Genomic DNA, 12,669 nt, shown 5'->3' with positions numbered 1-12,669 from the left:
TTCTCCCCCAGTAGAAATTAGGCCATTGGATTTATTCAAGCCTGAATTATAGACGAGAGACAAGGGTATAGGAGGCCGAGAAGACGTGGCATTGAGTGCTCATTCAGATCAGTCATGATCTTATTAACTGGTAGAACAGACTCATGGGGTGGGAGGGTGGCTCAGTACTGCCGCGTCAGGGACCCAGATTTGATTCCACCCACGGGTGACTGTCTGTGTGGAATTTGCACATTCTCCCTGAGTCTGTGCGTATTTCCCTCCGGGTGCTCTGGTTTCCTTCCATAGTCCACACTATGTGCAAGGTTGGTGGATTGGCCACGCTAAATTGTCATAGTGTCTGGGTATGTGCAGGCTAGGTGAATTAACCATGGGAAATGCAAAGTTATATGGGTAGTGGGGTGGGTCTGGGTGGAATGCTGTTTGTGGGGTTAGAATGTACTTGTTGGGATGAATGGCCTACTTCAACAGTGTAGGGATTCTACCCTAAAGGAGGTGATGTCAGACTGTGCTCCATGACTCTAAAAAAAATCCATCATGTTAGTACTGTATTGCCCGTCACACCAGTCTGGGACACAATCCAACCTTTTGCCCATTAAATATCTGTAATCTCACCCTTTTATCCATGACAATGGCTCATTTCCTTTAATATGAGCCAAAACAATTTCTATGATTCCTCTAATTTTCTGAAAGGTCCTTCACTTTGCTCAATGTAGGCTTCTACATGAAATAATTTTGGTTCATCATCTCAGTGGGCATGGCCCCTTCTAGATATTTTTAATCAAACGGTTCAGAAATGACATAACACATGTATGAGGCAACAGGAACTTGGACACATGTCTTCTAGAGGAAGGGACACTACCACTAAACCACAAGATCCTAAAATGCATATCAGATACTTTTAATCAATCCATTCAGATATATTATGACACACCTCTGAAGAGATGGGTTTTGAACTCCGGCCTTCTAGATAAGAGGTAAGGACACCACCACTCTGGCACAAATGCCATTCATGACAGCTTCTAACCTGAAATTAATTGAAACTAGTTTGACAATTTTACTTTTGACACTCTTGAGAAGGCTGACTAGTGTTTGTCACAAATGGATCTGTAGGGGGTGATCTTCTGAGTGACGTAGGCACATGGTTGAGGCAGACCCGAAGGGGAATTGCTTCCTGTTAGGTTCTGTTATAGTTGGAAAAGCACAGCATCCGACGAACAGGAAATTCAATGTTTTGGGCAAAAGCTCTTAGTTGATTCCAGATGAAGAGCTTTTGCCTGAAATGTCGATTTTCCTGCTCCTCGGATGCTGCCTGACCTGTTGTGCTTTTCCAGCACCAGTCTAATATTGACTTTGATCTCCAGCATCTGCAGTCCTCACTTTCGTCCTGTTGTAGTTGGCCAGGAGTGCTGAATGGAGCTACACTGGGTACAAAAGAGTAAAATGTTCCTTTCCCTGTACCTTGGCCACAAAAAAATTGGATGTGTAAGATAAAACCCATCCTAAGGAATGAAAGCATAATCTGTATAACTATTTCAATACCTTCAATGCCAGTCCAGTATTTGGGATGTCAATCACTCATGTATGTTGGGTTTAATAATTGGTACTCCATTACTTTATAATACTAGGAGAAGGATCTTTATTGCTGTAAAACAGCTATGATAGATTAATCCCAGAGCTTGGCTGTAATTTACCATAACTACTCTCTACTAAGAGCAGCCCCACACCCCAACTGCACCCTTTTGAAGCAGAAGTTTATCAAGTTCTCTTTTGAAAGATTCCAGGATCCGCGCTCATTGCACTAGGTGGCAGCTTATTCCACAAGTTAAAACCTCTGGAGAAATTTCTTCTAAACTCTCAGCTAACTATTGACAAGTTCAAGAGTAGGCTCATTTCCCAATTCAATTTAAAGACTTCTATCAGCTTCCATTTTACCCAGACCTCTCACTGCTTTTAGCAACCTGACCTACATTTCCAGTCCTGTTACTTTTGTAGTAGCTTATTGACCGACAGGTGTCCTCACTAAAACATAGGTCCTGATAAAAGTTCAATAACTGTGAAATAAATGAAGAGGTGCTGCATCTGTGACAAACGCAGGCAGGAAAGTTCAGAGGTAGAGCCATACCCGACTCAAAACATTAGCTCAGTTATTCTCTCCACAGCTGCTGCCAGACCTGCTGTGTTTCTCCAGGAATTCTCTGTATTTGAGTCAGATTTTCAGGATCTGTAGTATTTTGCCTTTATTTGGTGCTGCAGTTAATGCTGGACACTACTACAGGAGAACCTTTTCAATGATCTTCCTGAGCTGACAGCGCAGGCCAGCAATTTTTCTTGTCAAGCACGAGATGGCATGGAATGTCCACAGACAGATATTAAAGACTGGATTGAATCAATAGAAGTGGTGTTACTATTGATGATACTGGAGTCGCAAAGTGGGAACCAGACAGTTGTGGTGAGTTGAAGAATATAAATGTCAATGTGTAATGATTGGGAATAGGTGGAACTCATTGACTGTGAAATCCTTGTTTGGGGTTGTTAACCTGGGCCAATCAGGAAGCCCTGGCTGACCAATATAACCAGGAGATTAGCCAATTGCCTGCCCCTCTTCTGTGGCTACATGAGAGCCTGGGTGTCCTTGGTGAAGGAACATGGGATATACACCAATACCCTGGAATTGTTGAGGGAAGGGTGGGCACCACAGGGAGTGGAGTGCATTATTCTCCTCTCCAATTCTACTTTGATATGATCCCTGCCCTCCCCTTCACTGTTTGATCACGTAGCATTGCCCTTTGATGTGAAGGGCACTGCTCGTCACAGGCCACTCGGGTGTTTTCCTACTTTTCCTGGTGGTGGAAATTAAATAAAGATTTGTGCACTTTATGTCTCTCACTGTGTCTCACAACTACACACACACACACACACCATGGGTGCTGGGAAAAAAATAAGCACTACCGCAGTTAGGCGGTAGTGTGGGGGTTAATTTAAAAAAAAAAGAAAGGAAAAAAAAAATACAACCAGGAGAGGACTGAAAAAAAAAATATATATTTTTGGTCTCGGGCATCCCTGGAGAAGGAGCACACGGTCCACCAACAAAAAAAAAATAACCAGGAGATTAGCCAATTGCCTGCCCCTCTTCTGTGGCTACATGAGAGCCTGGGTGTCCTTGGTGAAGGAACATGGGATATACACCAATACCCTGGAATTGTTGAGGGAAGGGTGGGCACCACAGGGAGTGGAGTGCATTATTCTCCTCTCCAATTCTACTTTGATATGATCCCTGCCCTCCCCTTCACTGTTTGATCACGTAGCATTGCCCTTTGATGTGAAGGGCACTGCTTGTCACTGGCCACTCTGGTGTTTTCCTACTTTTTCTGGTCGTGGAAATTGAATAAAGATTTGTACACCTTGTCTCTCACTGTGTCTCACAGCTGCACACACACACACACACCATGGGTGCTGGGGATAAAAATAATAAGCACTACCGCAGTTAGGCGGTAGTGTGGGGGTTAATTAAAAAAAAAGAAAAAAGAAAAAAAATTAACCAGGAGATTAGCCAATTGCCTGCCCCTCTTCTGTGGCTACATGAGAGCCTGGGTGTCCTTGGTGAAGGAACATGGGATATCCACCAATACCCTGGAATTGTTGAGGGAGGGGTGGGCACCACAGGGAGTGGAGTGCATTATTCTCCTCTCCAATTCTACTTTGATATGATCCCCGCCCTCCCCTTCACTGTTTGATCACGTAGCATTGCCCTTTGATGTGAAGGGCACTGCTTGTCACTGGCCACTTGGGAGTTTCCTTTCTTCCTGGTGGTGGGAATTGAATAAGGATTCATGCATCTTGTATCTTTCACTGTGTCTCACACCTGCACACACACAACATGGGTGCTGGGGAAAAATAAGCACTACCGCAGTTAGGCGGTTGTGTGAAGGTTAAAAAAAAGAAAAAGGGACAGGAGTGTCAGACATCCCGTTCACTCTAAAATCTGGCTCTGAGAGAGCTGAATCAGTAAAACGAAAGAAAAAGGAAAAAAATTAACCAGGAGATTGGCTGATTGCCTGCCCCTCTTCCATGGCTACGTTAGAGCTGGGTGTCCTTGGAGAAGGAGCATGCGGTATCCACTAATACCGTGGAATTGTTCAGGGAGAAGTGGGCACCTCAGGGAGTGGAGTGCATTATTTCCCCCTCCAACTCTATTTTGATTTAATCCCTGTCCTCCCCTTCACTGTTTGATCACACAGCATTGCCCTTTGATGTGAAGGGCACTGCTTGTCACAGGCCACTCGGGTGTTTCCTTTTTTCTTGGTGGTGGAAATTGAATAAAGATTTGTACACCTGTTGTCTTTCACTGTGTCTTACACCTGCACACACACAACATGGGTGCTGGAGAAAATATAAACACTACCACAGTTAGGCTGTAATGTGGGGGAACATTGAAAGAAATATGTATCACCAGGAGATTTAGAATCTCCTCAGTTTAGGGGATTGACTCTGTGCTGGCTCGGCTACAGTCAGTGTATGCTGTTAACCTGGGACAATCAAGAAAGCCTTGGGTGACTGATATAACCAGGAGATTTAGACTCTCCTTAGTTTAGAGGACTGACTCTGTGCTGCCTGGGCCACAGTCAGTGTGTTACTGCTGCTGTTGGTTTCTACTTTAATTTGGGGAAACCCCTGATTCCTGAACTGGCTGAACTATATCGCCAGTTTGTTATTTTTTTTATTGAGGACTAATTTTTGAACTGCCTAATCTACACAGTCAATGTGTTATGGGTATAACTCAGTTCTCATGAGGGAACTGTTGTTTCACTGGCTGGTTACAGCCTGTGTGTTACTCTTTTCTCTTTTAGTTTGAGAAAAGGACTAGGTTGATTTTGTAGCAGGGCTTAGCCCTTGCACTCTGGCTTTCTTTGTTTTTTGTATGTATTTTCACTTTGTTGGTGTCTGGACTGAGCTCTTGTGAGGAAATACATCTTTCCAGATGAGCTCTTTCTATGGGTAGGCCAGGCCTTTGTTGGTGGACTAGGTCTTTGTAAAGACTGAACACCAGTGTGTGTGTACTGGGAGGTGAGCATTTGCTGTGTCTGGGGGTTCAGGAGTGGACTCTGCCTTTGGGAGTGGACCCAAACCTTGTGAATTAGCTGCACCTTTGCAATGTACTGTGTTCCTGTGAGTGGGCCTGGTTCTCTCTGGATAAACCAGGCCTCTATGGAGACTGAACACTTGTGTGTGTGATGTGGGGTGTGTATTTGGTGCCTTCAGGAGTGGACTCTGCCTTTGGCTGAGGAGTCTATCTCTGACAATGCATGCTGCATACTGGAGTGACTTTGTTCCTGGGAATGAACTCTGAATTTTGAAGAGAACTATTTATGGTAATGGACTCTGTGTACCAGAAATGACTCTGTTTGTTGCTAATTGACTCTGTCTTGTTGCTTGTTGGATTTATCTTCTGCACTGTCTCATGTGTCCCTAGGTCTGGCAGGCCTTGCTGTGAGCTGGGAGGCTCAAAGGTCATCCTGAAAGCTGTTACCCCGAGAGCCGGAGGGTGGGTAGGCCGTCCTGTGAACCTGAAGGTGGGTAAGCTGCCCCGAAAGCTGGAGGGTGAGTAGGCCACCCCGATGCTAGTTGCCCCGAGGGCTGGAGGGTGGGATAGGCTTTAATGAGTGCTGTCCCCCCGAGAAGGAGTAATCGGGCCGGGCTGTCCTAGAGGTGGTCGGAAGGTGTGTCAGAGTGGCCGAGAGCCAGAAGGTGAGTAGGGGCTGGCCAAGATCAGGAAGGCTTGTGGGCTGCCCTGCACGCTGTCATCCCAGAAAAGGGGATGAGCTGTTCTACAGGTGACTGGAAGGTGTGTCAGGGCAGTCTGTGAGCCAGATGGTGCATCGAGGTGGGTGGGAGCCAGATGGTATGCAGGGGCAGACCGAGAGCTGGAAGTCATCCTCAGCACTGTCACTCCAGGCAGATATCAGGGCGGGCTGTCCTCGAGATGGCCGGAAGGTGCGAAGGGCACTTAGGGAAGCTGGAAGGTGGGTAGGCCATCCTGATCACTGTTGTCCTGGTGGTGGTTGGGGCTGTCCTAGAGCTGGCCATAAGGTGTGTCAGGCTGGACTGAGTGCTGAAAGGAGCACGGTACGGACCGAGAGCCAGAAATGGCATAGGGGGCGGGCCAAGAGCTGGAAGGGGCTTGGGACACACTGAGAGCCAGAAGGGATGTAGGGGCAGGCTGCCTTAAAGAGGCTGGAAGGTGAGAGGGACGGATGGCTTGCTGGGTTGCTGGGGGGCATCTGTATTCTATGCACTGTTTCTTACCTAATTGGACTGTCTTACATGTATTTGTTACTGTTACTGTTTTGTGATTGTTGGATTCGAGGTTTGTCCCCATATCCCTGAAAACTGGTTGTACGGTGGAGTTCGGGACCTGGCTTTGCTGCTCCTCTCCCTTGTAAAATTGCTTTTTCTCTGTTTACAGCTGTTAATGTTAATTGTTTGGTCAACTGTATTGTTTAATAAAATAAAACAAAATATAAACGGGGATTTAGAATCTCCTTAGTTCAGGGGACTGACTCTGAGCTGGTTGGCCACAGCCAGTGTACTGTGCACAAGTAAATAAAGGGTGACTTTGTGACGAGATGCCAGCCTCTGTGCAGTTACTTCACAACGGCTGTCCATTTGTGAACTGACACCAGAAAAAATAATGACCATGCAAATAAACACAGTGTGACTCTCTTTTCAATAACCTACATGGAAACTGAAATAACTCATGAAAGCTGGTATCCTATAAGCAAATCACCCTTCATTACATGTGGACAACACATGACACTGACCCAGCGCCCTCAGAACCAGCTCCTATAGCGAGCAGAACCCCTCGTACTTCCTGTTTATTTTTTTTCCAAAACAAAGCCAGAAAACAAACAAACAATCTCAGTAAACAATATAAAGAACCAAAAGAACTTCAAAATAAAACTCCTCTTTACTGCAAAGAAACCAACAACAGCAAAAAATCTGTCTCCTCTATCCTTGAGAGAGCAGAGTCCTTCCCCCTCACTCCACACTGGTCCAGTTCCCTCAGAGACAGCTCGCAGAATCAGCAGCACCCTGACACTCCTGTTTTTGTTTTTTTTTCTTTTTTTATTTTTTCTTTCTTTTTTATTACCCCCACACTACCATCAACTGCAGTAGTGCTTATTTTATCCCCTGCACCCATGTTGTGTGTGTGTGTGCAGGTGTGGTGCTTTCTGTTTTTTTTTCCTTTTTTTTCCCTTCCTCTTTTTACTCCCACACTACTGCCTAACAGCGGTAGTGTTTATTTTTTCCCCAGCACCCGTGTGTGTGTGTGTGCAGGTGTGAGACACGTGCTTCCTGTTTATATTGTGAACCAGGGCTCCCTCATTGGACCAGGTTAACAGCCCCATCAGGGAAATGATATTTTATGCGATCCATCTGACTGACCTCGTTACAATCACTATAGAGACTAGGTGCATTGACGGTTGCTTTGTGTGACTGTTCGAGCAGTGGAATTAATTCACAGGGTCAAGGGGGAAATCCTCTTCAAACTTTTACCAGGTTTCTGATGCACCTGTTTAGAGTCAGTTCTGCAATTTAAATTCAACATAAGTTCTGCAATCCTCCTTGTTGTAATATCAAATGTTTATGCGTTGGATTCACATGGGTTTGTTGTCTCATGTTATCATAAACTAGGGGGGGGGGGTGGGCTCACTTTGCCGAGAGAGTTGAGTTTGGTGTTGGTGCTGCAGCTAGCCTTCTGCCCATTTTAATTAGCGATTCTGCTGGTTGCAGTTCATTTCCTTACCTGGCTTTACAGAAGTCAGTGTTGCTTACTGACTTGACCTCAGTGTTGGCCTCCTTTTGGGAGGCATTTTTATCTTGAAGATGGGAACATGTTGAGTGAGGGCTCTGCAAACAGGCACACACTTGCCTGGAATTTTCCCAATTCCCTACAGAGGGCAAATGTTATTAATGTATTTCGAACCAACCTGTTCAGACATGTATGATACAATCAGTGCAGATGGGATTTGAACCTGGGTCTCCTGGGTCAGAGGAAGGAACACTACCACTGCATCACAAGAACCCCACAGTCAGCATCTATTCTGATTGAATTATCTGACAGGATGATTGTATAGTTATTGTATTCAATTCTACATGGTTGCTGGGAATTAACTGGGATTGAAATTGTGGTCATTGCATTATGTGGTGTATGATTGTAATGTGTATGTTAGTGGATAAAGATTGGTTCCAGTTGTATCCTTCATCACTTGGCTTTCTGGAATGTAATGGTGACAGTAGTGGCTTGTATGCCTAAATGTATTATCTACTGAGCTAAAAATCCAGAAATTCTGAATAGCGATACTAATTACTGAGCACTTAACATTTTCATGTAAAGTTACTCCATCCATTAGAATGTGCCATCTGGTCTTTAATTCAAGCAGATAAACACCCACCCTAAAGAAATATTGTGTGAACACATTGGTTAGGATTTTTGGGAAGTTTCGACAGCAAACTGCAAATGTTTTTCATCATGACCATTCTGGAACTGACTGCAACTTCAACAATTAGTATGAGCCCAGAAAAACCCAGAAAACTGCGACTGTGTCTATAGCTCCCTCCTCCATCAATAACAGTGCTGTGCACCCATCTCCCACAAACAATGAAGTCCACTCCTTTTCCACCCTCACACTGTGGTTAGAAACTCGATTTTAAAAAAGTTATATCTTGTTCATTGAGGATTTCCTTGGTTTTTATTGGTGATGTTAGTAGTTAGTGCTGAGCAACAGGTCTGGTCTGGAGAATATGCTTTTATGTTTGAGGACTTTAAATGTAATCATTAAGATGAATTAATAGATTCTTACGTTGAAGCATTTTTCCCTGGAATATAAGAGGCTGAGGGACGACTTTATAGAGGTTTATAAAATCATGAGGGCCACTGATAAGGTGAATAGCAAAGGTCTCTTCCCCAGGGGGTAAAGGAGTTCAAAACTAGAGGGCACAGGTTTAATTTGAATGAGGAAAGATTTAAAAGGGACTTGAGGGGTGACATCATCACACAGAAGGTAGTGTGTGTATGGAAAGAGCTGTCAGAGGAAGTGGTAGCGGTGAGTACAACTGCAACATTTAAAAGACATTTGGACAGGCACATAAATGGAAAATGTGTAAAAGCCAAACACAGGCAAATGGGACTGGTTCAGTTTGGGAAACCTGGATGGCATGGACGAGTTGGGCCGAACGGTCTGTTTCCATGTCTCTGTGACTCTATTAATTTTTTTTCCTGATCTTTCTGCTTCTACCTTCAGCCCATGTATTTCTCCCAACTATTAATTTGCTGTAATCTTTTAAAAGCAGTTTAAAGATTATGACAAAGGCAAAATTTTTAAATGCTTTTCTCTTTCTGGTTTACAGGTATTGACTAAGAGAATTTTTGAATGTGTTTAGTTGCTATGAAGCTTGATGCCATCACTGCTGGAAAACACCATTAAAGATTGCTCGTAAGGAGGAGACCAAGATAAAGTGATTGGAAATCCAACATATTTTGGTTTTGATATTTTGCCCTCTACCTTAATCCCTTGTTTTTGACCTAATAATTAATTTTTCTAGCTGCTTTTATCAGAAGTTCAATAAAAGTGAATGGATTTGTTGATCTTTACTTTCTTCTTTGCTGTCTATGAGAATATGCTAATATAATTATTTGCTTAGTCCTGCTTGATGACATCACTGTGTTGCTGGATACCTGGAGATCCCTAAGATAGGGTGCCAGATTCAAACTAAATTGGGAAAGGGAAAATTGCGAGATCTGTGGTTGCAGTTTCCTTTAAGATCAGTTGTGAGTGCCATTTCTTCTCCATAAAATCCATCTTAACCCCAGGTTATTCCTTTAACACTGTGTTAGCCCTGTCTGTAATGCCTTAGAAATGGAAGGCAAAAGTCTTTCTCATGCTCTAAGGAAGGGAAGCTCAGCACAACATTTCTTTTGCAAGAACTTTCCCAATCTCCTTTCAAAGCTCAAATCTGAAAGTCGAGGGAGAATACAGTGAGTGAGTATACTGAAATATTTAACAGTATTTGGGATGAAGGGCCAATTCAGGTAAACACAGCCTTTCCTTGCATAGAGTCACAAGACAATATCTGGTTACTTTTTAGTCTCTCCCAGTTGTCTTCTCCTTAATTCCTGGAATAAGTTGTTTGTAGCGATTGGAACCGGGGCCAGATGGATTTCATTGCCTATGAGATCTTTGGCTGGGGTTATTCACCTGGGCCAATCAGGGAGCCCTGGCTGACAGATATGAACAGGAGATCCAGAGAGTCTCCTCAGTCTAGGGACTGCCTCTGAGCTGGCTGGTCAGAGCCCACATATTTTGCACATTATTCTACTTTCCAATGAAGTTGTATCCAGAGAATCAGCAGCCTTCATATACTGTGCTCAAGCTGGGTTGAGACAGTGCATGTGGGGAGGTATACTGGCTCAGTGGTGAACATCACTGCCTCACAACACCAGAGACCCGGGTCCAATTCCAACCGTAGGTGACATTGTGCAGTTTGTGCATTCTCCCCGGGTCTGTGCGGGTTTTCTCTGGGTGCTCTGGTTTCCTCCTACAGTCTGAAGATGTGCAGAGTTATTGTATTAACCATACTAAATTACCATAGCATCTAGGCAGGCTAGTTGGATTAGCCATGGGAAATGGTGGGTTACAGAGTTGGGGAGGTGGGTCTGGTTGGGATGCTTATTTGGAGGGTTGTTGTGGATTTGATGTGCCTAATGATGTGCTTTCTGATGTTGAAGGCTTTTTGATATTTGAAGGCTTCACAGCCAAGATTTTGTCTGTCGTCAGTCAATGATGTTCTTGTGCTTATGTAACAGAGGCCAATTGATAACCATTGGGAGCAACAGCATTTTAATTCTCAGGCTAGGGTCTCTGAATGCAACTGTAAACACCAACCCCAACTGAGATCAACTGAGATCAACTGAGGCAGTCGAGTCTGGAAACAAACCTTTGGAGTGGAAGAATTCTAAGTTGAACTTATAGTTTGCACAAGCCAGCATTTATGTGGTAGGCATCAAGTTGGAGTCACAGATTGATTGATCTAATGCTGTATGCAAAGTTGAGCCTGTGCATAAGATGTCAGTGGCTGTTTTAGAAATAGGGATATGCTATCTAATCAGTTGAGCTTCAGGTTTCAAACTGTCCGACTTTCAGAATTTACAAGTACAGTGACCAGGCAATGCTCACTATCAACTCCATCAATCTAACAAATGACAGCCTCTAATTTCCTATGGGAGGCCATAAAAAGGTAGATAGAGACAATTGGGTGGATGATCTCTAACAAAGATAGAGGTACTGCAGTTTCTACAGAGCAGATTGTGTATCCTGGAGCACTGTGTGGATGATGTGGGTTATATGGTGAAATTGAAGCTGAAGGTGATGGGACTTCTAGATCCTCCTCCTCCTTTAACTCTTGAAGGTCCTAACATTTCCTGCAAGGATGCCACTCACTCTCCGGTACTTCTTCTGAGAGGTTCATTTTATTAGCCAAGTGAAGATGGATGAACACTTCCAGCAGGGAGTCACTGGATAATGATCAGGAGACATTTAGTCTGCTTAGTCTCTAGGTCTGAGACTATTGTCACAATCACAGCACTGGATGCTTAGTACCATACCAGTGTTGACTATTGTTCTATCCAGGATGTTTGTTGGGATTGGTGCTGTATTTAATAATACTTATAATGAACAAAATAAGGTAAAGAGTTCAATATTTGAGTTAAAAATAGAGTTTTGGAAATGTGAGTATAATTAGTTCCAGTTTGTTATTTTCTTTTACAAGTGGAGGTTGGCAAAGGTGGTTCCACTGTTTTAGAAGGGGGGTAAGGACAAGCCAGGGAACTATAGACCAGTGAGCCTGACCTCGATGGTGGGCAAGTTGTTAGAGGGAATCCTGAGGGACAGGATGTACATGTATTTGGAAAGGCAAGGACTGATTAGCGATAGTCAACATGGCTTTGTGCATGGGAAATCATGTCTCACAAACTTGAGTTTTTTGAAGAAGTAACAAAGAGGATTGATGAGGGCAGAGTGGTAGATGTCATCTATATGGACTTCAGTAAGGCGTTTGACAAGGTTCCCCATGGGAGACTGATTAGCAAGGTTAGATCTCATGGAATACGGGGAGAACTAGCCATTTGAATACAGAACTGGCTCAAAGGTAGAAGACAGAGGGTGGTGGTGGTGGACAGTTGTTTTTCAGACTGAAGGCCTGTGACCAGTGGAATGCCACAAGGATCAGTGCTGCGTCCTCTACTTTTTTTCATTTACATAAATGCGAGCATACGAGGTACAGTTAGTAAGTTTGCAGATGACACCAAAATTGGAGGTGTAATGGGCAGCGAAGAGTGTTACGTCAGATTACAACAGGATCTTGACCAGATGGGCCAATGGGCTGAGAAGTGGCAGATGGAGTTTAATTCAGAAAAATGCAAAAAATTTTGGGAAAGCAAATCTTAGCAGGACTTATCCACTTAATGGTAAGGTCCTAGCGAGTGTTGCTGAACACAGAGACCTTGGAGTGCTGGTTCATGGCTCCTTAAAAGTGGAGTCGCAGGTAGATAGGATAGGGAAGAAGGTGTTTGGTATGCTTTCGTTTATTGGTAAGAGTATTGAGTACAGGAGT

The sequence above is a fragment of the Hemiscyllium ocellatum genome, chromosome 37 (assembly GCF_020745735.1).
Source record: "Hemiscyllium ocellatum isolate sHemOce1 chromosome 37, sHemOce1.pat.X.cur, whole genome shotgun sequence".
Lineage (NCBI taxonomy): Eukaryota > Metazoa > Chordata > Chondrichthyes > Orectolobiformes > Hemiscylliidae > Hemiscyllium > Hemiscyllium ocellatum.
Note: the sequence above shows the minus strand (reverse complement) of the source record.